General features: G+C 32.5%; 1 protein-coding gene across 1 annotated transcript in view; it reads right to left on the bottom strand.

The window, feature by feature from the left end:
- Window positions 1-17943, bottom strand: part of LOC109609933 (protein expanded-like) — a 448580-nt gene that overhangs the window by 312219 nt on the left and 118418 nt on the right. Inside the window, exon 2 of the mRNA XM_025415034.1 lies at window positions 10649-10694. The gene's annotated coding sequence lies outside the window, so the exon portion shown is untranslated. The remainder of the gene's footprint in view (window positions 1-10648; window positions 10695-17943) is intronic.

The following is a 17943-nucleotide window of genomic DNA, read 5'->3' as shown; positions in this document are numbered from 1 at the left end:
GGAAAATGTGTCGTGCATTACTTGTTCTCGGGTCGCAATCAAACATGATGACGCAGGAGTTGCTGCAAAACTTAAAGCTATCGTGGACTAAGAGAAGCATTCCCATCAGTGGTATTAACCAAATGCAAACAGATACAAGCAAGGTAGCTGAAATTAAAATTGAGACTACTAATAAAGACTACTAATAAATACTTTCTCAATGGAAATGGAGTGTCTTGTTTTGCCTGCAATTACGGTGCCAATTCCACAAAGGAAAATTGAGGCAAATGAAATAGTTCTACCTAAAGATGTCCAACTTGCGGATTCGGCTTACAATAAGCCAAGAGAAATCAATGTGCTTATCGGAACAGGATCTTACTGGAAAATACTCATCGAGTCACCTAAAAATCGAATCAATGGTCAATCAGCTGCAAAACACAAAGTTAAGCTGGATAATTGGAGGAGAGTTATATAATACGAAAGTCAACGCAATCAATTAATCGATATCATGTCTTGCGATCTAATGATCAATTGCATCAGCAAGTTGAAAAATTTTAGAAGATAGAAGGCTTTCCAGAAGTCAGACTGTTATAATTATACTTAGTTTTACTTTTTTGTCATAGAATATATTTCATCACGTTTTTGTTCTATATACAGGGTGGGCCATTTTAAGTGATCCACTCAAATATTTCGGAAAATAATGAAAAATCAAAAAAATGTTTCAGATAAAAGTTGTATGGCTTAAAGGGGGCCATCAGATAGTGGCAATGATTTGACCTTGGAGAGTCATTTGAAGATGACGTAAAGGTAACCTTCAATTTCTTAAATGGAACTCCCTATTTCTTATTACATATTCGTGTAGCTTATCTCGAGAGCTTTTCAAAACACTATAATAAAATATTTTTTATTGAGTACTTTTCGAGTTATGAGGCTTGAAATCATTTCTTAATTTTGTATAAACCGTAAAATATTTAGTAAAATATTTATTTTTCGATTATCTTGCTTTAATACTTTTATGTACAAAATAATGAGAGAAATCAATTGGTGTAAAAAAAACACATAGTTGTTTCAAAGAAAAAATATGTAATTGTTAATTACAAATTACATATTTTTTCTTAAAAATAACTATGTGTTTTCTTTACACCAATTGATTCCTCTCATTATTTTGTACATAAAAGTATTAAAGAGCAAGATAATCGAAAAATGAATATTTTACTAGATATTTTACGGTTTATACAAAATTAAGAAATGATTTCAAGCCTCATAACTCGAAAAGTACTCAATGAAGAAATACTTAATTATAGTGTTTTGGAAAGCTCTCGAGATAAGCTACACGAATATGTAATAAAAAATAGGGAGTTCCATTTAAGAAATTGAAGGTTACCTTTACGTCATCTTCAAATGACTCTCCAAGGTCAAATCATTGCCACTATCTGATGGCCTCCTTCAAGCCATACAACTTTTATCTGAAACATTTTTTTGATTTTTCATTATTTTCCGAAATATTTGAGTGGATCACTTAAAATGGCCCATCCTGTATATTCTATATAAGAGCCACTGTATTAATTTCTTTTTTTACTTTCTTCTACGTCAGTAGATGGCATTCTTATTATTGCGTTACGTTGCGTGTCATCCGTTAGATCTTCTTCGTTCTCGTTATACATCTTAGTGTGTCTAAAAATTCTCTTTGTTTGCTTGCTTATATATTATCATAAAGTGTGTTTTGTAGCTACTATTATTATTATTTACATATTTTTCTCTATAGTATATATATAAACGTGGCTTCTCTGCTTGGCGAGCGGTCTCAAGGGACTTTTATGTGAGACAACGAAATATAATAACAGACATTATACCAAGGAAGAGAAATTCTGCGAAAAACATTTTGTAGAAACTACACATCGAGAAAGGGATGACAGATTCATAGTAAGGCTGTCATTACGTTTAAATGTCAAACTGGGAGAATCAAGCAACAGGATTAAGCACAGCGAAGACTTGAAGCACTTGAACGAAAACTTCAATACGATTCAAGGTTAAAGGAAACATACTATGAATTTATGGATGAATATAAGAATAGTAGGTACATGACTCAGATCTGCGAAACGGAGCTGCGAACATCTAAAAAAATCTATTTTATCCCACATCACGCAGTCATCAAACCTGATAGTTTAACAACGAAGCTACGAGTTTTTGACGCATCGGTAAAAACGACATCAAACTCTCAACGTCTGTCAACGACAAGCTTCTTCCAGGTCCAAATTTGCAAAGAGACTTTTGTATGATACTACTACGATTCAGGATTCATCAATATGTAATAACAGCAGACGTAGCTCAAATGTTTCAACAAATATTAGTTGACTCACGAGATAGAGTACTACAGCTTATTTTATGGAGGAAATATCCAGATCCAACAAGAATCTATCAGCTAAATACGGTGACATATGGTACAACAAGCGCACTATATCATGCAATGCATTGTCTTTAGGAATTTACGGAGCAGTATAGTGAGGAGTATCCTTTAGCAGCAAATGCAATGAAAAAATATATTTATATGGACGATATGTTAACAGGAACTCAGACATATCAAGATGTCGTTGAGCTACAGAAACAATTATTTGAATTGTTAAAGGGAGGAAAATTCCTACTACTTAAAAAATGGCGTTTAAATGAACTTCGAATTCTACAGCAGTTAGAAAATAATAAGACTGTTGATTTACTTACTATCGACAGGACGTAGCAAAGAGATAGGAATCTTCTTTGGAATTCCTTACAGAATATGTTACAATATAAAACCGATTTATACACTCCGAAGTCAATTAAAAGAACGGTTTTATCACAAATCTCATAAATATTTGATCTCTTGAGACTTGTCGGACCTGTGTTGATAATGGGATTTTTCCCATAAAATATATATGCAAAATATTTAGGCAAATACTATAGATGGAAGACTTACAATGGGATCAACCCCTTCCTCAACCTTACCTGTTCACGTGGAAAAAACTATTGCAACTCGTTATTCAAACTTAATACACTACAGATATGACGAAACGTGAATCTTAATAATACTACGAATAAATTCGTTTGGTTTCGGAGATGCTTTACAGAATACTATTAGAACCTGTATATACAGTGACCGGCAAAAATAAAAAGCCACCTTAACTATAAAACTGATTTGATGCTAAAAGGTAAAAAAAATTTATTATAAAGTTTTTTATAACTAAAACTGAAAATTTATTAAGTAATTTAATGTTTTTAATTAAAAAGAAATCATTTTTTATTTAATACTGTATTTATTTCTATATAATCATTTATTTAAGAGTGACAAAATAAAAAAGCCAGTTAAGGTAACATAGTATTACGATTTAAAAAAACAACAATATTATTTTAATTAATAATTAATATGATTTCCTTTAGCCTCAATTACTTTTTGCAGTCTTTTTGGTATACTTTCAATTAAATTTTTTAAATGTTGTGGATCCAAATTCTCCCAGGCTAGTTGTAATGCTTCAAAATAAGAATTCTTGTTAGTTACTCCGCTTTTATTAATCCTATTATCCAAAATTGCCCAGAAATTTTCGATAGGGTTTAAATCTGGAGATTGCGGAGGCCATTCAAGTTGTTTAATTCGGCAGGAACGAAAAAAAGCTTGACTTTTCTTTGCTGTGTGTTTCGAGTCATTATCTTGTTGGAAAATGAAATTATCTTCTAGTCCGAGTTTCAACAAACACTCCTCCAAATTTTCATTTATTATATCAATGTAGACATCTGCTGTCATAATTCCGTTAATTTTGACAAGATTTCCCACTCCTGCCCATGAGAAACATCCCCAGACTAAAATATTTCCTCCGCCATACTTTACAGTTTTCTGAATGACGATCTTGAAGCTCTTCGCCGTGTTTTCTCCAGACTCTAATCCGCTTCTTTTGTCCAAATAACTCGAATTTGCTTTCATCTGTCCATAAAATATTTTTCCAGAAGTCCAATGACATATTTGCATACTTCCGAGCAAATTGCAAACGTTTTTTCTTATTGGTGACGCTAAAGAAAGGTCGTTTACGTGCAAACCGGCTGTGTAAATTTGCTTCATTGAGTCTTCGACGTACAGTGCGGTCAGAAACAGTAAGATAAATGTTTTCCTGAATTTCTCTAACAGTAATCTTTGGATTTTTCTTAACTTCACGGATTATTTTCATATCCTCCCGCTTGGATGTTGCTCGTTTTCGACCTCTTCCGATTCTATCTGCCACCGATCCAGTTGATTGAAATTTTCTTCTGATCTGTTCTACTGCTCCTCTACTTACTTCATAATTTTTGGCTATATTCCGTTGGGAAAGACCTTTTTGAATATCTCGCACAATTAAGTTTCGAACTTGTGTGGAAATTGATCTTCCTCCCATTTTTGACCGCGAATTTTTTGTAATAATCGAGATAAGCCAATGTTGCAAAAATGATTAACAACAACGAGAAGTGAGCGCAATAACACGAACATGTTGACATGACAACCAAACAAAATATTGTATATATTAAATCGAACAAATCTGAATGGCTTTTTTATTTTGTCAATATAATAAACAGCAATATTTAAGAAATATAAATAAAACTGAAAAGTAAAAAATAATTTATGTAATTGTAACATAAAATTTTAAAATAAATAATAAATACTTCTTCTTTCATCAATGAAAATCTCATCGTTTTAATATTTTTACTCTTTCATTAAGCAAAACAGTATAACTAGGAAAGTGGCTTTTTATTTTTGCCGGTCACTGTACATCGTTAATTTGGATGAAAATCGTCGCCTGCAATCACATCTTTGTGCGAAATCTAGAATGGCACCGCTGAAAACTCTTTCATTATCTAGATTGGAACTCGAAGCAGCCTTACTCTTATCACAATTATATGAATTTGTCAGAACAGCCTTATTGAGAAGAATTCGACGAATTTCTTTGTGGAGTGGTAGTACAATTGTACTTGGATGGATCAAGACAGAGCCATATGCTCTTAAAACATTTGTGGCAAATAGAATAGCCAAGATTCAAGAATTAACAGAAGAGATACCGTGATCACATGTGCCTTCCAAAGAAAATCCGGCAAATCTTTTATCGCGAGGAATTACAGTAGCGGAATTTAAAAAAAAAACAAACTTTGGTGGAATGAACTGGTTTGGATAAAGGAAGAAAATCAACGACTGTGAAGCACATGCAAGAGTCGGAGATGAGCCTACCTGAGATGAAGATTTCCAATGTTAATAAAATATACAAAGTAGTTATAAGATAAAAATCATATAAATAAAATGAAAAAAGGCAATTAACAACCATAGTGCTAAGATAGTAGTAGCAAAAAATTAGAGTAAACTTTATGTCATCAATTAACAAATGATCATATAAGAAATTTCAATTGACGCATATGAAAACAACATACGTACGTTTCGATCCCGATCGGATTCTTATCAATGTCTGAGAATACATACAAGTTCAAAAAGTCAAGAAAGTACCGGAATAATATAATAAACATAGAGCAATGTCACAATAAAGTCGCTGTGAAATGAAATATAACGGACGACAACAGAATACAAAATACAATCGCAAAAATTATAAAAGTATACAGATTAAAATAATGAATATTACAAGAGAACGCAAACATTATGACGGAGAGATAAATAAAATAAAAGTATAAGCAAACTTATAAAATTAAAATAAAAGAACATGCGACGGCAATGTGTGTTGCTCACCTGCCAGTTCCCTTAAACTGGTAAAAAAGTCCAAACCGTCCACAAATATCACATGATGTAAGCGTGAGAGATGATGTGTCTTCGAATAAGATGATTAATATAGAAAAAAGCAATAATTTTGCGAACAGAAGAAAGGAAAAATTAATGGAAGAGAAGTCCAAAAGAGTTAACTGAATAATCTGTAAAAGAAAAAACAGAACAACACACATTCTCGCAACACATAGACAAGAGTAAAAGCGTAGCTATAATTAATAAAATAACACAAGAGATAAATTAAAGGCAATAAATAATAAAATACATGAAATTCGTGATACAGCAAGAATCAAAAATATATATAAAGATATAAAAGTAAGAGGAAGAACAATAGAGCAGAGATGTAACTCGTGTATGGTCTCAAGAGCGACTGCGTAAGGCAGCGGTGAAAGATGTGAGAAGGATAGACAGAGAAATAATAGAAATGTGTACAGTTAGATGGCATTGCTAGGATGATACAAAAATTTCAAAAGGAAGAAAAATGAGATTATTTATATAAAATTATTAATAATAGGATCTCCTTCTATAAGAAGGCTCCTCATCTAATATTAATACCCCATCCCAATTGAACTCATGTCCCGTTAATCTGTGGAAGGAAATAACCGAAAAATTATCATTATTTTAATGTTGGCCTTATGTTCTTTTATTCTAGTTGATAGTTGACGGCCAGTCTGACCAACATGAGATGCAGGGCAATCAATGCATTCGATCTTATAAACTATATTCAAATGATAAGACTTTTTTAAAGGATCTTTATATAATTTAATGAGTAACATTTCCAATGTTACTCTACTTACTCTACTACTACAGCTATGCAATCGTCTATAAGTCTATAATCAATTGTTACATAAATATTCTTCATTTGGTAAATTATGCAGAATTATCGCATATTGTTACAGATTTATCAGTAAATCAAAGAATAATCAAAAAAAGAACTCAAGACAAATCGAGGCAGTTCAGAAGACAAAATTTTGACCTCTGAACGTGCATGAGATAATCAGACCAGAAACAATTATATTAAAATGGATTTAAGAAACGGAATTCAAGCAAGAGTTGTTGTGTTTGAAGAATAAGCGCAATTTACCGCGAAAAAACTCGCTGATATCACTCTGTCTATTTATTGGCAAGGATGGATTAATTCGCGTTGGCGGGAGACTAAGACATGCAAATATATCTGAAGATCAAAAGCATCCTATAATTCTGCCTAGAAGGGGTAAATGTTTACTTTACGTCATACAGCTCGAAAAATTTTTATTTTCAGATATATTGTAGAAGACAAAATTGCATATCTCAGGAACGAAGAGAGAGAGCGCCACAAAACTCAAACGGTGTATTACTTAGGAATGTATCTTCTACAACATATATGAAAATAAAAATGTTTCGAGCTGTGTGACGTAAAGTAAACATTTACCATAGTTTCCTTCTTAGTCAAACAACGGATAAACTGGAGCTTTATTTCACCAAGAGCCCTCCACTTCGGAGGTTTGTGGAAAGCGACCGTTAAGATAATGAAGAAATATCTTCATAGCATCATGGCAAGCAGAATTCTTACGTATGAAGAATATAATACGTTAATCACAGAAATAGAAGTCATGTTAAACTCTCGATCCTTAACTCCGTTAACGAACGCCTCTTCAGACTTTGATATCCTTACTCCTTCTCATTTCTAATAGGCGATTCACTAATACAACCTGTTAATTATAATTTTCTTAATACTCCAGATAATCATTTATCTCATTGGCAGCACCTCAAGAAATCTTGCCAATTATTGTGAAAACATTGGCAACATGAATATTTGCAAGAGTTACAAAAAAAGAGTAAACAGAATATCCCTGGTATTCATATTGAGCTGAACACGCTTGTTTTACTCATAGAAGATAGCGTCCCACCACCTGCGGTGGCCTTTGGACAGAATAACACTCATCCAAGTGTCGATGGTCAAATACGAGTGGTGACGATGAAGACGCAATCTGGCTGTTTTAAAAGAGCAGTAACTAAAGTGTGCCCTTTGCCTTTGTTAAATGGATATCAGATGGATCGATCAGATTGTACTCACGAACTCTTAGATTTAAGTTTCCATTAAGCATTACGTTTATTGTTCAGTCTATAATCAGTTATATCATTTATCTGTTTAATTACTATAATTTAATTTACTTGCGTATCTATATGCGTTAGTTCTTATATTCACTTATTACTATCGATATATTCTTTATTGAAAGCAGCCCTTTCAAGATGGTCCGGTAATGTTAATTATTTAAATAACGCGGTTAACTTAGTTCGGCCGCGCATCGTTACGAGGCAGCGTTCTCATTACCCTCTGACTCTTGGAATTCGCTTCGGAGTTCTCTTTAGCTTAGCTTGCCTTCGGACTAGCTGTCGCCTCTGAAAAGAATCGGAAGGATCTGTGTCCATATGCCGCCGAGAGCCTATTTTATACCCGGTTAATTATCCCGCGCCGGCGTATTCGGTAATTACTCCCACCGAGTGGCAGTAAAAATATCGGAGCGGTTCGGGTCCGCTCGGGGCAGTTGGGGATGCCGCGCGAGGGTTCTCAAACGGCGGTTCCCGACGGCAGTGTTGCGATTACAATTATCGCTGTCCTGCCCGATAGTTTTCTACAAGATTAAAAATGTGGACGCCCTCTGCCGTTGCTCGACCGGTGGTCGTCGGGCAGCATCTTCCGGCCGGTGTTCGCCGGGAAACGATGCATTTTGAGGTGCATTAATTCTATTAATTATTCCCGGCAGCCAAGAGGGTTCCCAAGGAGAGGTCAAACTTGTAAAGTCGATGAGGGGACGGCCACTCTGTACAAAAGGACACGTGAGAAATCCAGATATGGAGCATCCCTATATCAACTCTGACCCGGACTCTGAAATATGGTCAGGATTACGTGAGCGACTGGCAAGATGTCAGCAGACGGATGTCTTGGGCACGAAAGAGATCCTGGCAGAGCGAGAGCGAACGTTGCCATAAATTTCGCTTATGAATGGCTAGAAGCCCTGCGGCCGGAAAAACCTAATTACGGCTATGCCAGCTGATAACAACGAGAAGCGCGACACGATCCTACGCCAATCAGGATCTGCCACGCAAGGATCAGGATAATGCGCTACTGTTGTGTCTTCCGTGGGCTTTCCGTTCTTCATTGTTCAAGCTTTCAATAAGAAAGAACATAGAGCCCGAGCCTCCACACCCGCTGTTGCTACAGTAAGATTTTCCGAGACTCTTAGGTGAGACGACTGAGTATTGTAAGGCCATTGATTTCGCGCCGCGCTTGGATGGATCGTAATTAACACTCGTAATAATCGCACCGTTCTAATTGGTTTTGGTTTCGTTCGTGTAGTGCATTCGATACATTCTTTAGTGTTTCGACAGATGTAAATTTTTAAATTTCAAGATGATGGCTCTGCCATATTTCTATGTACATTTTCTTTAACGTAAATTTTCTGATAATTTTATACTTGTATATCTTAGCGAAAAAAAATTCTACAAAGGCAATCGAAAACGGATTTGAAAGGTAAAGACTAGTACTATATGATGCATTGTCAAAAATATTTCAGAAAATTAAGTTTCCTCATAATAAATTCATGAAATAGCATATATATAAATATTCATGACTAAAATAGCCATTTTTGGACCATTTAATTACAAATTACTTAAAACCTAACGTGCTAGGAAAATTCTACCGTCAAATTCGTTTTCAGCATCAAAAAATCTATCAAACTCACCTACTCTGCTTTTTGTAACTGACTCTCGCAGGCCTGTGTTATTATTGATTTTATGATGAACCTTTTATCTACATACATATTATTTCAATAATAAATTAATTTCTTTTTTATTTTTGAGAGTCAAAATTTTACTGTTTTGCTTTAAAAATGATATTGAGCGACAACATATATATACAGGGTGTCCCATTTTAATCCATCCAATCGAATATCTCGAAAACCAAGCTTGAAAGAGAAAAATGTTTCAGACAAAAGTTGTATGGTTTCTAGGGGGACATAAGATGGTACCATTGGTTTGACCTTGAAGAGTTATTTGAAGGTCACATGAAGGTCACCTTCAATTTCTTAAATGGAATCTACATTTTCTCATTACATATTCTTGTAGCTTATCTCGAGAGCTTTCCAAAACACTATAATAAAATATTTTTTTATTGAGTACTTTTCGAGTTATGAGGCTTGAAATCATTTCTTAATTTAACATAAACTGTAATATATCTAGTAAAATATTCATTTTTCGATTATCTTGCTTTAATACTTTTATGTACAAAATAATGAAAGAAATCAATGGTGTAAAAAAAACTTATAGTTGTTTCAAAGAAAAAATATGTAATTGTTAATTGCAAATTACATATTTTTTCTTAAAAATAACTATGTGTTTTCCTTACACCAATTGATTTCTCTCATTATTTTGTACATAAAAGTATTAAAGCAAGATAATCGAAAAATGAATATTTTACTAGATATATTACGGTTTATGTTAAATTAAGAAATGATTTCAAGCTTCATAACTCGAAAAGTACTCAATAAAAAAATATTTTATTATAGTGTTTTGGAAAGCTCTCGAGATAAGCTACAAGAATATGTAATGAGAAAATGTAGATTCCATTTAAGAAATTGAAGGTAACCTTCATGTGACCTTCAAATTCTTCAAGGTCAAACCAATGGTACCATCTTACTGTCCATCTAGAAACCATACAACTTTTGTCTGAAACATTTTTCTCTTTCAAGCTTGGTTTTCGAGATATTCGATTGGATAGATTAAAATGGGACACCCTGTATATATATATATATATATATATATATATATATATATATATATCATATTTATTTTATATTAAACATATTGTAAAAAGAATATAAGAAAATGATTTATCAATTTATATTGAAATACATAAAAAAGAGTCTTTACCTAAATTCTCTTCTGAATCCTTCGTCTACAATCTCGCGCGATCTACCTGCAACATACACATAAAAATCAATTATAAATCGTTAAAATTGTAATAATGTTTTATAATTTTGCATTATATTAATTTCGCATATATAATATAAAAAAATCATCGTCTTTTCAATAATAAGTATATTCAATATTATTTGTAAGTCTATTATGAAAAGATTGATTTATACAAATATAGAAAAAATGAATAAAAATGGTAATGTGAAAAAAAGAAAAAGTAACATCTAGATTAGTGCTGCGATTTCCTTGCAACTTTCGGCCTTTACTTGCAGATTTCTTAGCTTATGTCTACTGTTCCCCTCTTACCGCTCGCGCTTTAGCAACCGTGCTGCCAGACGCTCGTAACTAAGGAGTGCTCAGGAACGTGCGCGTCACAAATATAATGTGGCATCTATCTAAATTCTCTTTATTACTAATAAAAATAATTATTCCATTATTAATTACGTATATGTTCTGTAACAATTTAAAATATTTGTGTTTTGAAACGTAATTACAATAAAGAGAACTTAGATAGATATATTGTCACATTACATTTGTGACGCGCATGTTTCTGAGCGCTCCTTAGTTACAAGCGACGCGAATGGTAAGAGGGAAACAGTAGGCGTAAACTAAGAAATCTGGCCAAAAGTTACAAGTAAACTCTGATCTAGATAATCATCATGTATCATTCCATCATCATTTGCATTTAAATTTCTAATGACATCCTTTAAATAAACATAGCAAATGAATAATTATGTGCTTAAATAAATGTGATTTTGATAATAATGTAGAAATCATCAATCATTTTTTTATATAGAAAATTTTCTATAGAAAATATTAAATCATTTCAAAATATATATTTCTTCATAATCATTATTTCTTCATTATATTATACATATAAAAGATGTTCTACATATTATAAAAATGTCTAGAATACATCTCTGTCATTTGTTAAAGCACAAAATAATGTTGAGGAGAAATAAATAATTTCGAGGAAAAATTGATGACTTAATCATTTGAAAAGACAAGAATGAAAAGAAAGATTTTAAAAAATATTTAAAATAAAATATTAAAATATTGATTTTTATGGTATGCACATGTCATTTCAGATAATTCCCAGATAGCAAAGTCTGTAGAAAGCAGATCATGCCAAGTGTCTCTTATCAACTAATGTTAGCAAAAAGGCTACAAATTTGGTACTGAAGCTATTATTATTTATTAAGTTGACAAATATTTGACAATTGATGTCAAAATTCGAGCAGAGCCTGCTCACAGAATCTGACAGATTGTCGGCAGAAACCAAGCAGGAACTGTGTGCGCATAATTTGACTGCAGATTAACGGCAGAAATGGAACAGAATTTTGCCAAACAGGATGCGTGATCTGGCAAATTGGTAATCTGTATTTGATTCGATAATTTCCTCGCTTACCGCTATGTGATATATTTTCTCGTAATCAAATGTCATTATGTCAGAAATATATATATATATATATATATATATATATATATATATCTTATCTTTCGAATACCCTGTGTATATATATATATATATATATATATATATATATATATCTTATCTTTCGAATACCCTGTGTATATATATATATATATATATATATATATATACATATACATACAGGGTGAGCCATTTTAATTTATCCATCGATTTTCGATCATTGATAATAAATAGTTAAAAATAAATAGATGAAATAGATAAATAAATAAATAGAATAGTTAAAGATAAAATAGTTAAATAAAATAGTTAAATAAAATAGTAAATAATATAGATAAAATAATTAAATAAATATTTAATATTAATATTTAATATGGGTGTATAAAAGTAATAAATATTTTAAAAACACTTATTTAATCTAATTAATTTTTAAATAGATATCATACGATGTATGGACATCACACACATTCATGATAATAATATTAATATGTTAAATGTTTATTCTTTACGTCTACCACGCATTCTTCAATCGAAACACATGATCGCGTTCGATAGCGCCAGTAGTACCTTAACCTACTGCAACCTACCATGACAAGGAAGCAGCGGTACTTGCAATCGCCGAGTAATTATCGTCGTATTGTCGCGTCGTGTAGTAACGTGTCCGCGCGTGTTTCTTTCATCGAGTGATTTTTAATCGCCAACAATTATTATTCGACAGTGATTAGTGATAGAGTCATCAGTAAATTTCTCGTCTCATCGAGTGAATAAATAAATGTGATTACGTTAAAGTTTATAAAAGAATGCAGTTCATAAAAGAAGAAAAACTTTCAGTTAATAATTTAGTGTGGATTTCTGTCTTGTGCAACGTGATATCTACGTTAAATTTGAGAACGTACGATCTATCGGAAAATTCATTTCTCCTTCAAGCAATTACAGCAATACATCAGAAGTCATCGAACAAGGTAATAATAACTATTTTTTAACGTTATGTGAAAACGGATCTCGGGAAGGACAGAGGGACAGTGTGTCAAAGAAAATTCGCGAAAAGAGAGGGGTTTTTAGTGGGTAGGGAGTACCGAGTTGGTAATTCGACTTGGTACTCGAGTCCCACATAACTCACTGGATCGACCGGTGGGTATGCATAAAATGCATTTTCCCCTCTCGTAAAAAAAAAAAAAAAAAAAAATACACGTGAGAGAGAGTGAGCGAATGAAAGAGAGAGAGAGAGAGAGAAAGAGAGAGAGACAGACAGACAGACAGACAGCAGACAGAGAGAGAATGTATGTGTCGCATGTGTGTCTGTGTGTATAGCGACCAGCTGATCGCAGGCGCCCCGCGTAAGCGCCCGCGTCTGACGGGTCTCGCGTCATCCTTGCCTGCCTCTTGTATCCGACCCGTCATGCGTTAACTTCTTTCTTTAATAATTCGAAAACTAAGCTTCGGACGAAATTTTGCAAAATGAAAAATCGTCTTAGAATTGACTCAACAATGTGTCATTTCACGGACACAGGGATTATTTTGAATCACCCTGTATATGTATATATGTCAAAGGGTTTGTTCCGGGACATTTAGAAATCTCATATTTTTTTACTGAATTTTAATAAAGCATTAAAATTCAAACTCATTTTCATCTTAAAAAATTAGATATTTTTTTCCGTTTTTGAGATACGAGTATTACATTTAAAAAATTTTTCCAAGACACTTGCATAATGACAGTTTTAAGGACAATGGTGATTTCCAGGACTGTCCTGGAAAAATTCTATGTATAATGGTATTTTCCAGGACAAACATAAAATATATGTAATTCTTTTTAAACATTCAAATATTCAAATATCTTTTTTTTTTAATTTTATTGTTCTAATTTTATTGTTTCCCCTTGGGGTTACAATCTCTACAATACAATACAACTTACAATAACATAACTCTATATAACCAGAGCTTGATTACGTCTCTCTTTTTCATCTCTTAACCCTACTCCTTTTCTTAACCTAAACCCCACTTGTACTTTATTCCTTCCCTTTACTCTTCTCCTCCTATTCCCTCTTCTCCTTTTTGATCCTGCGCTTCTTCTGTCCTTTTATCCCTTCTTCCTTGTCCCCGCTTCTTTTTTGTTCCCGTTTTCCTTTTCCCCCTCTTCTTTCCTTCCCGCTCTTCTACCCAACCCCCTCCCCCCGCTTTCTTTTGTTACTTCAACGACCCTCTTCTTTTTCTTCAGAATCACCTCGTTCCACCTCGCAATCTTTTCTCTCTCCTTCATCAACCCATGACCGTTCTTTCTTTTCCTTCACTTCTTTTTCCAACTTCCTCTTCATTCTTCATCTCGGTCGCAATCTTGTACTCTGTCCTCTCTTTATTATCGCTGAGCTCATTTTTAGGTTTCCCAGCTTCCTCTTTACTCTTCTTTTTCGGCTGCAAACCCGTACCTTTTTCTTCTCTCAATTAACGCTGAGCACATTGATCTCACGGCTGCAATCTCGTACCCTTATTCTCAGTTTATCATTTACACGCATCGATTCACCCATTTCTAAGTTAACTCCCTCTCTCTCACCCTACTCCCTGTATTCCCCACTGGGACCTGTGTGGTCTCGAACCCGCGCCGCTCTACTTCTCACCCACGGCGAGTCTGCGACGCAGCGTGCAAGACCACACAGGTCCTCATATTCGAATATCTTTTTTTCATTACTTTTAAATATACTGTATGTTTACTCGTGCCTCCGTACAAGGTGTTCCGTATCGCATTACGTTACGTTAAGTATAGATCGTAAATTTAACTCCGTACGTAAACTTAAACTTCAGTCAACGCACAAAAAAAATCGTAACATAAAGACTTACCAAATGTATATTAATGTACATTGAGGAGAAATGTTTATTCATGTGTTTAATATGATATTATGTATGAGAAATTGCTTGTGTCCTGGAAACATACATTAGGCCATAAAATGATATTTTCATTTATTACAATGATTTAATGTGTCGCACTTAACGTAGGTATTTGTAAATGTGATCAGGCATTGACTCGTGTCTTTTCGTGATGTAACAATTTTGATATAAAAAAGAATGAAGGAATACATAACTCATATAGAACAGACCAGTTTATGTGTCAACGTTATGATTACTTCCAGGATAAATAGGTTAAACAATTAAATAAAATCAGGAATTAGTTAATAGAAGCTTGGGATGAATGTACATCGTGGAGAATTATTTATTCATGTGTTTAATATGATATTGTTACAAATAATGGTTTGTGTCCTGGAAATGACCGTTAGGTTATAAAATGATATATTCACATTCTCCAACGATTTAATATGCCAATTAACATAGTCATTTATAAAGGCAGTCAGGCATTGTTAGCTTATGCCTTTGTATTGTAATATATCACTTTCTAGAATTTTGATATAAAATAGAACAAATGTAACTAATATAGAGTAGACATGCAAGTTTATATGCCGACGTTATGATTATTTCCAGGATAAATAGGTTAAATAATTTAATAATAAATCAGGAATTAGTTGATAGAAACTTGGGATGAATGTACATCGTGGAGAATTGTTTATTCATATGTTTAATATGATATTGTTACAAATAATGGCTTATGTCCTGGAAATGACCGTTAGGCTACAAAATGTTCCTATTTTTTCAATGACCTTTTCAATGACGTTTTTCTTTTTTTCAATTATTGAACGCATTTAACGTGCTGCATACATTTGTGAAGGCGGGCAAAGTTTGGCATTAACTCGTGTCTTTCCATAATGATGTATCACTTTCAACAATGTCGACATCAAAAATAGCGAAAGAATAAATAATCTATGTAGAACAGAGGTGCGAGTTTATATGCCAACGTTATGATTGCTTTCAGGATAATTAGAGAAAACAATTAAATAATAAATCAGAAATTATTTGATAGGAGCTTGGGATGAATGTACATTGAAGTGAATTGTTTATTCATGTGTTTAATATAATATTCATTACGAATAATTACTCATGTCTTGGAAACATACGTTAGGCCATAAAATGATATATCCACATTCTCCAACGATTTAACGTGCCGCATTAACGTAGTCATTTATAAAGGCAGTTAAGCATTATTAGCTCATGCCTTTGCATAGTAATATATCACTTTCTAGAATTTTGATATAAAATAGAACAAAAGAATGCAACTAATATAGGGTAGACATGCAAGTTTATATGCCAACGTTATGATTACTTCCAGAATAAATAGGTTAAATAATTAAATAATAAATCAGAAATTATTTGATAGAAGCTTGGGATGAATTAATCCTGCCTTTATATTGCCTTTGTATGTTTCCAGGACACGAGTAATTATTCGTAATAAATATCATATTAAACACATAAATAAACAATTCACTTCAATGTACATTCATCCGAAGCTTCTACCAAATAATTTCTGTCTTATTATTTAATTAGCATTGAGAAAAGTTCTCTTTACATTAACAATATTAGAGAATCAGTAGGCAATAGAGAGCATGGTTAAATAAGTTTTACTTAAGGCACGGTAAATGTTAATGCGCTGAAGAAGGCTCAAAACGAGAGCCAGAAACGTTCGTCTATTTATGTATTTTCATTACCGTTGTTTTTATCACCTTGCGAAATCTCGTTAAGATTTTCATTTTCATCTTTCTGTATCACTTTAATGAATTATATTTTTCAATTATTTACCGTACCTTAAGTAAAACTTATTTAATCATGCTCTCTATTGCCTACTGATTCTCTAATATGTATTATTATTTAATTGTTTCCTCTAATTATCCTGGAAGTAATCATAACATTGGCATATAAACTTGTATGTCTACACTATATTATTTGTATTCTTTTGTTCTATTTTATATCAAAATTCTAGAATGTGATATATTACTATGCAAAGGCATGAGGCTAACAATGCCTGACCGCCTTTATAAATGACTATGTTAAGTGTAGCACGTTAAATCGTTGGAGAATGTGAATATATCATTTTATGCCTTAACGTATGTTTCCAGGACACATGCTATTTCTAAAATAATATTATATTATAATAGACACGTGGAAACATTATTCTTTGATGTATATTTTTCCTAAGTCTCTTTCGAAAAATTTTTTTGTATTAAATATTCAGTTTAATTTTTTGTAAAGCAATTAAAAAACATTGGTATAATAATTATATCATTTTTGTAACCTAACATTTTTGTCATAAAATATTTTTCATTATGTCATAATCAATTGATCTAATTTTAGATTATATACAATATATTTTTTTTTTAGTTTTTATAAATATTTGTATTTATTTTATAAGATCGCATCTTTTCTTTCAATATCTTTTTTATATATATTATTCGATGTTACACTATTATTTTAATTAAATATCTATATATATATTAATGATTTCTGTGTTTAATTCCATACAATGTTTATACTTCAATTGGCAATGTTGCACAATATATGTATATTTTTTTAATCAAATGGCAGTTTCCAGGACAGTCCTGGAAAATATATGTATATATATTTGAGAATTGTATGTACGTACATTCTTCATATGTATATATATATAAGTTTTCCAGGACTGTCCTGGAAACTGCCATTTGACATAAAATTTTTCCAGGTCAGGTCCACGAATGTCCCGGAATTTACCAATATATATCGAGAAATGTCTCGGAATAGACCATTTGACATATATATATATATATATATATATATATATATATATATATATATATATGTCAAATGGTCTATTCCGAGACATATCTCGATTCGAAAAGTAATTTCGTATTCGAAAAGTGTGGGACCCCAATTATCTCAAAAAGAATGCACTTTCACGGAAAATGAC

Source organism: Camponotus floridanus, unplaced genomic scaffold (assembly GCF_003227725.1).
Source record: "Camponotus floridanus strain SB8 unplaced genomic scaffold, Cflo_v7.5 scaffold94, whole genome shotgun sequence".
Taxonomy (NCBI): Eukaryota; Metazoa; Arthropoda; class Insecta; order Hymenoptera; family Formicidae; genus Camponotus; species Camponotus floridanus.
This window is presented reverse-complemented; position numbering and strand designations above follow the sequence as displayed.